General features: G+C 37.5%; 1 protein-coding gene across 2 annotated transcripts in view; it reads right to left on the reverse strand.

Annotated features, from left to right (window-relative positions):
- grm4 (glutamate receptor, metabotropic 4) overlaps nt 1-13,378 on the reverse strand; it is a 180,188-nt gene that overhangs the window by 87,611 nt on the left and 79,199 nt on the right. The window lies entirely within an intron of this gene.

Raw genomic sequence — 13,378 nt, forward strand, 5'->3', positions numbered from 1 at the left:
ACAAAGTTATTCACTTGTATTTATATTTAAATATTTACAGATAGGCACTGGTAATTACATGACGTTCATTTCAGTTTCATTATATTCACATTTTTTTAAATGCATCACAGTTATATGTGAATTAGAGACTGTTGAAGTGAAAGAGACGTGGCACACAACACCCATTAAAATATAATAGAGAGTTTTTATGGCCATCACTTTCATGATAGGCAAGTTGTTTGTCCAGATAGTCTTGTTAACAAATTCCTCTAAAAATCTTCTAATGTATGCGACAATTTTATGTTGCAAAGGTTTTATTCAGTCTCTTTTTGGTATGAACTCTTTTAATTATTCATGACCAGATGTGACATTTATTGAGTATTTTATACCTTTTTTTTAAATGATAACTGTCATCAGTATAGTTAGCAGCAACAGCTGTAAAAGCATTCTGTGCAGTTTCTTGATTTTAAATATTTGCTTATTTTCAGTGACACTCCATATGATCCATGGTACCAGCTGCACATCAGTTCATGTTAAAGGAAGGAAATGAATATTGCCAAAGAGTCACAACAGCAAAGGTCAAACACAAGTTGTCGTATTTCACCGGATGTTTAGTCTAGCAATATAAAATCAAGCTGTACAAACTGAGAGCTTGTTCTTTTTAGCATGCCAATTTAGAATGCATGTCTCATAATAAGCCAGACATTTGCAATGACTAATTCAACGCTCATCATCCTCCGTAGCACAGAAAAGGTTTTTTCCTGCTCAAAGACTAAAACGTACTGAAAGCTGTCTTTGTTGTAATACTTATGATGTTGCTTTAAGTTAGTTTTTGAATTTATTTTTAAAAAAAATGTGGGACTAGAATATCTTATGTGGACTTTTTAGTCCTTTCTCTCATCTTTAGATTATTTTCTATTGAAACTGAGAAGAAGAGAATATTATTATTTCTTTATTGACACATGCTGGTTTGACCTTAATTAGCCGAGAAGCCAGAAAGGAACATGAGAAAAATATAAATATTTGTTTTGATGGCTTACTAGTGTTGAATAAATTATCGCTGATTGTTGTGTTTGCATGTTTATATTGTTAGTCTTATATTTCCGTTCCTTTTGGTATTCAGCTATCTCTATAAAGCTGCTTCAGGAATCCTCTTCAGGTTTTCCTAAGGAGACAAATGTCAAAGAAAAATCCAACATCATTTTATCCCATTAAAATGAAAAGAGAGGAGAGACGACAGAAAATGGGAGGAAGAGAAGATTCAGAAAACCGAGGTATGAAGCAATCAGCTCCTGAAAGGTAAATGGAGAGCATTTATAAAGGGCCTGAGCAATCCTTTTTGCCATGATCGCGCACACAATCGCACGAAACTGCTCAAGTTGAATCTGGGCTTTACACAGAGACTCTTGTATGCTTATGAATGCGTATGAGTCAAGTTGTACAAAGACATTATAGCAGGTCAATCAGTGAAGCCAGGAAAGGAATCATCAACAAAGTAATAAAGTGTCCACAGTTTGCTGCTTATGATCCTGTGTGTACTACATCTCTGATGGGGAATCTGACTTCACTTCAGCTTTGATAGTGATTAAGCAGATAATGAGAATAGATTATTTTTTTTACTTTAGATGCCAATAAATGGACATATCTTGTAGTTCAAAGAACACAAAACAGACACATTTTCCGCCCTTAAAGGTGTTTTTGTGCTCCTTTCTCAATCTTAATAAAATGTTACATGTATGCAGATGGTCTCCTGAAAAGTTTTAAATTAGACCACCTTTTTTATGATCTCAAAGAGTCGTGCTTAAAAAAAATTCACTGAATGTCAAAGTTTCTCCTAAATGAATAAATTGATCTGCCATTTTTTTTTCATTGTAATCCATAATAAATCAAAACTTTAAATTGTGACCAATGTATTAAACAGCTGTCAACAGAAGTATTTTATGTTTGAAAGGTTGACTTTAGAAACAATGTTGTTTTTGGCCTTCACCTAGAGATCTAAATAATATGGTAAAAACTAAAATGCATAGTGCCTGTCTAACATGATGTTGATCACCATGTCTCCTCCACAGCTGTCCAGATTTAAACTCATGTTTGGATTGTAAAGAAAGGAGAAAGAACCAGAGAATCCATTAAAACTCAGGCTCTACTGGGTCAGAGTTATATCAGTTCAATCTGTTGCAATTAATGCATTTGTTTTCATCACAAACTTTTTACATTTTTCTCTCCTTTATTTCCCTCAGATGAAGGTTAGGTGTTACTACTGTAAGTGTGGATTGTAAAAGCCTGATTGGATAGCCCTGAGAGGAAGATAAGGTTTGATAAAAATTGGATTTTGAACCAATATAATTAGTTTTAAGACTGTTCAGTTCCCTGGATATTGACTTTCCACATTAGCATACAATCAACTTTTGCTAAACCCTTTCTGTGTGTTTCCTTTTTTATCAAATCATGAACAAAAAGGTCTTAATGTCATAAAATAGCAAATATAATATGTGAATAGATAAATTTTCAGCTCTCAGTTTCATTTATTTATAACCCTTATCTTTACAGCGTTTCTTTAAATTTACTTTGTAATTATTTCAGTGGCGAGACTCCATCCCTTAGATTGATTTTTGTTAGACTTATTATAAGGCTGGTTTCATTAAATTCATATAGTTCATCATGCAACATCAATATTACACCTAATCATCTAACCAGCTACATCCCACATCAATACAACCGCAACCTCATTTTTGGTAAAATAAGGACCAGTAAAAAGTTTAATTAAATAGAACAGCAACTCAAAACATCCACTTAAGCAAAAATAAGAATGTCAGACAGTAGCAGATACATGTTTGAGTTTAAGAAAGAATTTAAGGAGGTGATTGATATCTAATTAAAATTGGCACTCGAACTGATTGTAATATTGGTGATGCGATAAATCAGTAGCAGAAAAAAAAATAGTTGTGCTTGGCAGCAGTTGTGGATATCTTTCTTATCTTGCTTCATGTAAAGTTAAGCTGCAGGGTGCACAAGGTCACGTCACTGCAGCTGTGGCCCGACAGTCATTTTGTGAGAGACTGGCACTTCACACGGCAGCATCCGAGGCTCAAGAAACCTGCTGTTAGATCAACGTAACCCTCTGCTCCAAGATATCCATCCCCTAAGCCGCAGATCCCAAGTGTATCTGAGCTAATGGGACTTCCCGGAAGGAATCATCTGAGTCTGAAAACTTCTAAATGATCTCAGTAGCAGCGCTGTCTGAAAGGTTCAGATCTCATCTCCAACAGAGATTCAAATTCTGACTCCTGCAGCATGCTGAGTCAAAGTATTGGCTGAGTAACAGTCATCGCTGTCTGAAAATTGGTAATATCCCTGCAACCATGACTTAAATTTTATCTGATTTTTTTTCAGCATTTTTTGATTATACTGGCTATCTTTAAGCTAGCTGGTGCATATTTTAGATAGGAATGTCTTTGGGGCAGAGAAAGCAAAGAGCTTTCTCTGCCCCAAAGACTTATTTCTTTTTCTGTGTGACTATCTGGGACAGATCATTCATGTAAGGGCGAAGCAGCACATTCAAGCAACAATGTAATGCAGTTCTCCAAAAAAGTTTAAGTCTTTTCAGCTTTCTGTGGATATTTTTTGTTGGAGTGTGCATCTTTCCTTAATTTCTAAAACAGTTTAAATACTCAAAAAAATTCAAAACATAGAGTAAAAAAAAAAAGTTTTGTTCCAATTGCTGAAATCTGGATCAGATAAAACAAGTAGATGTTGGCAGTAGATGGTGTTCTGTATATTAATTTGATTTATAACGTCACAGATCTCAACACTGACCAGAATAATGACGTATATTTCTTGGAGGTTCCTACGCAACTAACACGTTTTTCTTTCAGTCTACTTCTTTCAGTCCTTCCTCTCATCCATACAGTCTTCCTCTTCTGGTGTTCAACTCTGTCCTGTTTAAAAATGCATGTAATATTCCTGTAAAAGACATTGTGTTGAATAAGATAAAGGCATAATTACCTTTACTAAAGGCTCTGACATGAATCAATACAGTTCCAGTAAATGACTTCTAAACTTCTTGCTAATAAAAGTCTGCAGGAGCCTTTTTGTCTTTGGTATGGAACACAAGGCAACAATGTTTCCCTAAATTTGGCTTGTGAATGCTTTGTTTTCTGACTACAGTATGTTTGACAGCAAGACATTTTATGGGATATGGAAGATATATGTTTTGTATTTCTTATGGAGGGGAAACTGCATGACCAGGTCCCAGGTGGGCAACTAACAGTGGCTCTAAAGAAGACAAAGAGAAAGCGGTGTGATTGGAGATGGTGGCTGGGGAGCAGAGCTGTTAACCAGGCCAGGATTAGGGCTGACTTGCATGAAACTACTACTTCTGCTTTCTCCTACGTCAATTTATTCCAAGATAGAATAGCTACGGTATGCAAGCAGCACATTAGAGCCGTGTCTTTTGTTGTTGCACATCAATATCTTGTATTCTTCTATTCAGGTGATAAATCTGTCACAAGATATATTTGCTGAAGATGCTGTCTTGAAAAATCCAGGTTAAAATCTGAAGCAGAAATGGAAGTTCTTGAAACATTCACTTTTTAGCAGGAGTTGGACCGATGGTTGCCACGGAGACTGAACACATTTCTGGAGGAGAGAAAGTGCTGACAAAAGGCTTCCACATATTTAGGCGTATTTCAAGTCTGAATATAATGGAGGTGTCCTCAGTGTGGACTCAGTGTGGACGTCCACTGGACACGTTCACACAAAGGTCAGTTTTAAAGGTCACGATATTGGAAAATGTAGAAACTTGTACAACATATCAATGAGGGAATTTAAGGACTTTTAGAGACCAATAAATATGTGCGTAAAGATGAGGTGTCACGCTAAGAGGAATTGTAGGAAATGAAGAAATTTGTTATGAGAAATGTAGTAATTCAGCTTTGAAGTTTCAGCGATCAGCAGACTGCTCCATGCAGCTGACAAAAATACGTACAGTACACCCATGTATATGGGAGCCTTAAGTATGTGTGAGTCGGCCTGGATAAATCATTAGTTTTGCTCGAGCTCAGGCTCTCCATTATGCTTCTTCATGGCTTCTGAGAAGAACTAAGAGCTGTGAACACATCACACCAGTGCAGTGCTCTCTGTTCTGGCTTCCTGTTTACTTCTTGGCTTTGTTCAAGTTTTTATTGGCTGTTTTGGATTCCTAATAGTATAGCACTGCTATATGTGTTTGAACCTTTGCACCTTTATTCTGTAGTTATAACTTGAAAGTTCCGAAATCAATTTCTCTTAGACATTCCTGGATCCAGGCTCAAAAATACGGGTGGAAGATCTTTAACAGCTGTGGCACCCAATCTGTGAAACAAGCTGCCTTGGCTTTAGGTGCCAGTGGAGCAAATAGTTTAAGCCTTTAGTGTTAAATTTGTTATATCTGTTTAATTCATTTTACTTGTTACTGTTCAGTGTAGTTTATTTTTTTTTATTAATTAGGTCAATGATTTAATTGGCTAGGTTAGAGCAAAGGAAGACACTTTCATGTCACAGGAATATTTATCAATGATCCGCAAAAGCCTAATTTTCCAAAAGATTCACCTTTGTTGTTTTCACTAATATAAAATAATATTTGGCCAAATAAGATGAATATGAGGAGGAACCAGTGTTTGAACAAAATGCCCTTTTTATTTTGTAAATGACACATTTCCTTAATGTTTATTTAGTGGATCTTACGGTGTGTTAGACTATTTCAGCTGTGTAATATTAGCTAAGGCACAACCACTTTTACATGCACTAAACATGGGCAATGAGCTGGCATTATCTGGACTTTATTAATACACTTTACAAGTACACATTTTCTATTGAAGTTTGGAAGTTGACAATGAATTTTCAGCAAGTTTGACTTGATGACGTGTGTTATGTATCAAAAGTCAAACACTTCATCACTGTTTATTTGACAGCGTTTGATTAAATCTGTCATTTGTTGTGTAGTTTGTGATTAATATTTCAGCCGGTAATATGAAAGGGTCTGAGGTGAATTTGCCCAAAAATATGAACACGACAGGCATACAAGTATATTTAACTTTGACAATTTTTTTTTTTATTTCATTATTGCATTTAATTCATGTGTAAGACCTTAAGAACTATCTTCCGTAAACGTGCCGTTTGATTAAATGAATTTTGTAGAGATTTTGTTTCTCCCAGCTGGCGCACTGGGGAGTGGAGAAAAAAAAACAAACAAACAACAGCTCTGCTGAGATTTCTGCTGAAGGGTAGAGAATATAAATCTGGAGGAATGTACGACTCTGTGTTTATTCCAAATCATAACTCAGCAGTGTTTACATTAGCCTAACTTTGCTAAACACTCATCAATAATGCTGAGCATTAATTTATGGAAATGAGCCGATTATCTTCGTGGGAACGAGTCATTAGTGTATTCGGCGGTAAATATTCTTCAAACTTTGCAGATAGATTTTTCATGTGCTGACATTTGCTGAATGCTGGATTTGGTGAGTAAGTGCAGGTGCCACGGGATCAAATGAATTTCTTTCGCACAATGGTTCACACAGTTCTGCTCTTTTAGACCTATTGTTACGGGAGACAGCAGTTAGCTATTTTAGTGTACTGATGTTCATCATCAGCAGCTAATTTCAGAAAATTGGTATGAACTAGTCCAACAAACGTCATGGCAAGTCTGTCCCTTCAGTTCCTGCAGGTGTACCACTCTGGCTAATCAGTCTCATTGTTGAAAGTTTTCTGGGTGTTTTTGTCTCCAGTAGAAAGGAATTGACATTGGTTAATAAATGATGTTCCCCCAGATGTAGTATGACACATCTTAAGGAAAAATGGAATACAGACATGTTTCCCTTTGAGAGTGAATTCCCACATTTCTCTCCTAACATTTTAGAAAGATTCTGAATTTCATTAGTATTAAGAATATTTTTATCACAAAACCTACTGAGACCCAAAGTGAAAGAGACTTACCAAACATAAACAAACAATAGAGGATGATTGACACTGTTTTTATTTGAGATTCTTATGCTGCCAGAGCATTGCAAACACTCACTATGCATCTCGGATTATTGTGCTTGTGTGAGGCAAGTATCCGCTGCTGCCAATGAGGCCGTGTGCAACAGATGTCCAGAGCCAAGACTGTGTATCTCTTAAAATGGAAACCACAGTAAAGATGAGGAGGATGATGAGAGGCATCAAAACATGATAAATGACCTCCAATTCACATCCACTGAGGAGTATCATTATTTCTCAAGCTAGATAAAAAGCTGCAATGTAGCAAAGCAGCTGTTACCGTGTCCCTTTGGTCCTTTTGTTTAGATTACGGTTGAATTACATCAAACAAAGGATTTACGTCACCAAAAAAAAATGAAACATTGAAGAATCCTGTATATACTCATACATGCTCACTGGCCACTTTATTAGGTACACTAGGCTGGTACTGGTACACATCGAAAGGTGATGGCTGTGATTGTTTACACCAAATTCTGACTCATTGGACCAGACAAAAGTTTTGTAAATATTTTATTGCCCAATTTTGTTGAGCCTTTGTGAATTGTAACCCCAGAAAGACACTTAAAAATCCTATTTTAGTCTCTTTGTGGCCAAAAATTTGAAGGGTATAAATCTGAAAAAAATAAATAAATAAATAAATAAATAAATGTATGTCTATTGAGTAACTTGTCAAGTTACATGGTGAATAGCACAAAATCGCTATGTGAAAACATGATGAGTCTCATTGAAGTATACTGCAACATGATCCCAATAATTTCCATGAATTGTGGTTTTATGCTCAGTTATCATTTAGGTTTGCTTGGAGTGAGCCCAACATTTGCAAGCAAGTGCAACAAATCATGTAATGTACAGCACAACTGTGAATGAACAACTGATAACAGTGTAAATCAAAAATGATTCACTGACATGCGGATGGAAAACATGGTAATTGTTACATAAATTACCATTACACAAGTATGTGTTCAATCATTGTTGCCTGATAAAGGTCTATGACCAAAAAGTTGCATATTAAGAGTTTTAGAATTAAAGGCATCCTTTTTTTAAATTGATTTTCATAGTAACATGTGAAAGTTATTTGTACAAGCACTAAAAGGTAATATCCAGGGATTCATACTTTTTTTAAGCAAATATTTAAAAACATCTTTTGGATCATCTAACATAAGTATTTTTGCATGTACTTACCTTTATAAAAATACATTCCTCATTAGTGACACTAAAATAGTTTGTAGGTTAGCTTCCTGTTCAGCCAACCAGCCCTTTTATGGCACACTTGCCTTAGAGAGGTTTGTCAACTGGTTCACAATACCACCAGCTGCTAACGCAGGCCACTTAATTTATGTGTCCCCTTGGATTTCCTGCAGGAGCATATAACAAATAACTTTCAAACTAAATTAGCATTTTTGGAAAATAAATATCCAGAAATGTATTATAGTTAAAAGAACAGAATATTTTCAGAGCAAGGAGTTTGAATTTACTTCCTCTCTGGATAAGCCTTTCCAATTTAAACAGGGTAGATCTAAATCTTGAAATAAATCAACAGTAATTTCATCCCCTGTTAATCTTGTGCAGTCATTTTATTGAAAATGCTTTTATCAGAAATTCACAAATGAAACATTGCAGGTATGCAAGTCGAACACGCATCCATAAGTCAAAGGAAATTTTTCTCCAATCCTTAATTGTTTTGGAGTTTATTGCAACACTAATATGTAAACATAATGAATTATAGAATGCAGCATTATTGTTTAGACATGCATTTTTCACATGGAATGCTGTCATGAAATGGGGCCACTGGGAGTGCATTTACCATCAGGATGGTCTGGTTAAGAGACATCTTTGTGTCAACATTTTTATGGAAATGAGCTTCCCCAGTGTTTAATGAGTTGAAGGAGAAGTGTTTCCTCTGTGAGCTCCAATGTTTAAGACCCATGTGTGTGCAGCTGGCAAAAGAAGCAGCAGGATAATGAGGGGTCTCTGAGGCCTGGAGCAGGAATTCATGACTGAGCCAGGCCTTGATATAATGAAAGGCCACTGGCTTAAAGTAATCCGTATTTGGACTGTTGGCTTCTTAACGGGTGTTACAACAGAGGGTGACAGCTGTTTAATTAGGTACAGTGACATTTCACAATGTACCAGTGAGTAGCAAAGCTAGAAAATGCATATCTGTCATATACCGCCATCAAAATTAGTTCAGACTTTTCAGTCTACCTACTGATTTCTTATAATTGGATGATTGGTGACTTGTGTGGCCTTCTGACAGATATTAGCTGAAGCTTCAGTGTTCAGCTTTTTTTTTTTTTTTTTTTTTTTTTGCAGTAGGCAACAAAAGAGGCATTTTAACTTACAATTTCTGCTGATGGTGATTTCCTGCTTCACTTCATTCATTAATGAATCTGGTGCAGCAAAGTGTGCTGCTGCCCTGACCTGTTAATATGTTAAATATTTATGGGAGCTATTCATTTGCTTAACATGTACAAATACTTAAAGTGAGGAGTGAAAATGTTTTTAACACGTTTTAGGCAGGCTTATCATCGATATCATTCATTATCAGTGGCCATTCAAAAACAAAGACTTCCCTTTGAGTTTTAAAAAGTGATTAAGAATATACACATCTCAAGTCTAGTAAAGTGTGTAATGATTGATCTGCTTAAATCCAGATGTAGCAGGGATGAACTGGGTAGTAGAATTAAGGAAGAGAAGAGTCCACGGGGAACAAAAACAGAATCACTCCAATCAGTCCAAAAAAAAAAAAAGCACGGTCAGGGCGGGACCTGCCGTGGACAGTCCGGCGGGCGACGCCGGCGCAGGAAGCGGAGTCCCGAAGGCGGGTCCCGCGGGCGTATCAGGCGCAGGAAGCGGAGTCCCGGAGGCGGGTCCGGCGGGCGACGCCGCCACCGCAACAGGCGGACCCTCGAAGGCTCTGGAGGGCCGGCAGGAAGGCCGGGTGAAGGCTCAGACGGAGCACTGGGTGGCGGATGCTCGGACGGGCCGGGTGGAAGCTCGGGCGGAGCACTGGGAAGCTGAGGCTCGTCCGCAAACTCAGGGGGCGAAGCCACGGGGAACTCACGCTGCTCACCAGCAGCGGGCACGGGGAACTCTGGAGGCGGAGACAGACACCGCCTCGGCGCAGAACTCCTCCAGCGGGACTGCTCCAAAGCACCGCCACGGGCTCCAACGTCGAAGCCGCATCATGCAACTCTCACCTTCGTGGTCGGATCCTACTGTCATGATCTGTGGGTTTTGGTGAGGTGAGGGAAGACGCAGGCAGGTATTTTTTTTTTAGGTTTCTGCTATTACCAACAAAGAACAATAACAATAAACCAAAGTTTATATCAGAGCAGCCGGCGAACTGTAACAGAACAATAAATTGAACAATAAATAAACCGAAGCATAGAAACGAACAAGTATGGATAACAAAGTTCTGTTTATTACAAATAATAAACCGCAGCATTGTCAATAATTATATATTGTATTAGGAAAGCATAAATCTAGCTATAACGAAGACTTTAGGAAATGCTTGAAAAGTGATGTTCATCTCTACTAAACCTGACTGAGCTTGCTAGGAAAAAGTAGGTAAAATGCAAGTCTTCTGATCTGTAGAAACACAGCTCAAAATACTAAAGTCAGGTGACGTGCATGGCACCCTTTTCACATTTTCAAAATTTGTCAGAACAACAGTATCAGAGTGATGACACTTTGTGTTTGTAGCATTTCTTTTGGAAGGGACTGTATTAAAATTGCATAAAGTTCAGATTCACACTTGCAGCCTGGTGTCGGTAGCAAAATTAAGCATTACACCACTTACTTTTTAACCACCAAAACATGTATACTATTAACATAGTTTTGTGCCAAAACTGAAATGTTGTCGGGTAATACGTTGTTTGCAACAGGTATTATCAGTGCAAACACACCTGGCTGCGTTATCAGTGCTGACTGCTTCCATATTCATATACTCACTAACTATAGCTAATGTTAAATTCTTCCATATTGCTATGAGTTTCTCATGCCCTCAGGTCTGCCAACATCGCTGCACCACATTATATTCACAGTGGACTGTTGTGCCAGGGGGCATATCAGTAACAGGCCAACTCTGTGCAATACACAGGCTTCACATGCAGACAAAGAAACTAAAATATACACTTCTTTCTCAACCATGATATCAATGGCACACCACACCAGCACTCTAATCCATTTCCCCAGACGCCCACACTTGAAGGGATCTGCGGATGCCTGATAAACACAAACAGAAAAAGAAAAGCCCAGAGACTCTGCCCACATTTACTGTATGTTTTTTTTTTCTTTTTATTACCGTTCAGTACTTTTTTACACTTTCTTTTTGCTGCAATAATTTGAGGTTACACCACCCCAGGAATCTATTTCACGGACAGCCGCAGCACGAGTTTCAGGACTTCCAGGTAGTTTCACCAGTGTTGCCGCCGTCCTCCCCCTAACATCTCTGCAGAATGTCTACCTCTTCAAACTCATTGTGATGTGTTTATTGTTTGAAAAATTATTCTTGCCTTGAGCAGCAAACAGTTCTTGCTTTTTCTCTGAGACAACTAATTATCCAACCACTTTAATTGGTCAGGAGCCATTACAGATAGCTAATAAAGGAAGATGATAATTACTGTGCTGCTGTTGGGTGTCTGGAAATGAAGGATAGTTGTGGTTTGGAGCTGGTGAAAGCAGGGTGAGGAACCCTGCTAGGAAGCAAAATAATTAGATCAGATTTGCCAGAGTGCAGCTGACAAGCTGCAGTGTTTCTGTCATTTTGAGTAAACGGGAACAGGTGTTAACTGGAGAAGAAAAGTATTTTTGTGTAGTTCGGGAGTCTTCATCTTCCATCAGGGCTTTTCTATAATAAATCAAATTTATTGGTACACTTTATTAGCACGAGATGAAACAACAACTCTCTCACTGATGTCAGGATATGGCTGTTAAAGCTTTCCCATTATTTTTCTTCACACTTCTGTTTCCTCTTATTTTCTTCAGCCTCATCATGTTTTACTACAAAATAAACTAATGTATAGGAACAACAAACCTACATTATTTATTAATCTCATCATCTGCTCCTCATGGTTGAACTTTAAAGTAAATGACTAAAGATGATTTTCTTTTCAACAACTGCACTATTACTGTTTTAAAAGTCAAGCAGGAAAAAAGTATGAGTTTCAAAGACATATTTAACAAAAAAAACATAGTTATTAACTTGTGTGCTAAAAACAAACTTGTTATCTGAAGTTGTACGCAACCACAGATCTTGAAAATCTTAGCACGCAACTGGGATTGATTTGTTTGCTTGAAACACTGTGAAGAGTGAGGAATTTCATTCTCTTCTTTCCCTGGTTCAAAACAGGGAAACTTGTTAGCAGGCCTCTGCAAAATATTGCTATGCTGAGGATGTTGTTACTACAAGGGCATTGAACCAGGGACAAAACTAAAACACGCAGGATACTGGCCCTTGAGGACTGTCTTTGGACACCTCTGCTCTAGATGAAACAAAAGTAGTAGACATATTTCACAATACAATACTATATTCTACAAACTAGCAACTCTTCTGCAACATCTGCAAGTCACATGCAAAACATTTTAGTCAGTTTGAGGTGATGGTGTATTCATTTTATTAACAATGGAATAGCACAACTATTTGAACCCTCATTTTGACATTTTGCTTTTTCAAGATTGCACAGTTCAATTGAATTTACAGCAAATTCTGTCTAAGGATAAGGAAATCCTTTAATAAGTGCTTACAGGAGGAATGGATGTAGGACAATCCAGTCAACATTGCACAAGACCAATCAAATCGAAAAAAAAAAAAAAAACAAGTCATCTTCATACTAAAAAACAATGGTGTACTTAAACTATTGCAAGAAGCTTTTTGGTACAAACAGTTCACAGAAAGTGGCTGATTGTGACTGGTAAGCTTACATCAGTCCTCTCCTGTGTAAATGGACTGAATTGTTTTTTGGATTTGCTGACCAATCAAGTTGTTTAACAGTACAAGTCAGATTCACCCGTTGGCACACTGACGGTTTATTCCCTACGACAAACTTGTACACACTCAGATGGATGGCTGGGGGGAACTTTTCAGTGCAGTTTCCCAACCTAAAGTGTCTCAGGATAATGTAAGTAAGCACCACCATTCAAGACAAAGGACCTGCAGTTTTCAACCACATTCAACCTTTTTAACATTTAAAACAGATTTAAAATTGATCCAAGAGAAGGCATGTTTAAGTTATGTGAAATGCCTTGATGTTCCAGTTAACATCCTATACAGGACTAGATGTACGATTTCAGTTGACTTTTACAGCCAACATGTGATGAGCCACACTTATAGAGAATTTCTTAAAGAAAGGAGGGAAGGTATTATGCAAAATAGACTTTT

Source organism: Poecilia latipinna, unplaced genomic scaffold (assembly GCF_001443285.1).
Source record: "Poecilia latipinna isolate Pla-1442-1.1 unplaced genomic scaffold, P_latipinna-1.0 Scaffold70, whole genome shotgun sequence".
Lineage (NCBI taxonomy): Eukaryota > Metazoa > Chordata > Actinopteri > Cyprinodontiformes > Poeciliidae > Poecilia > Poecilia latipinna.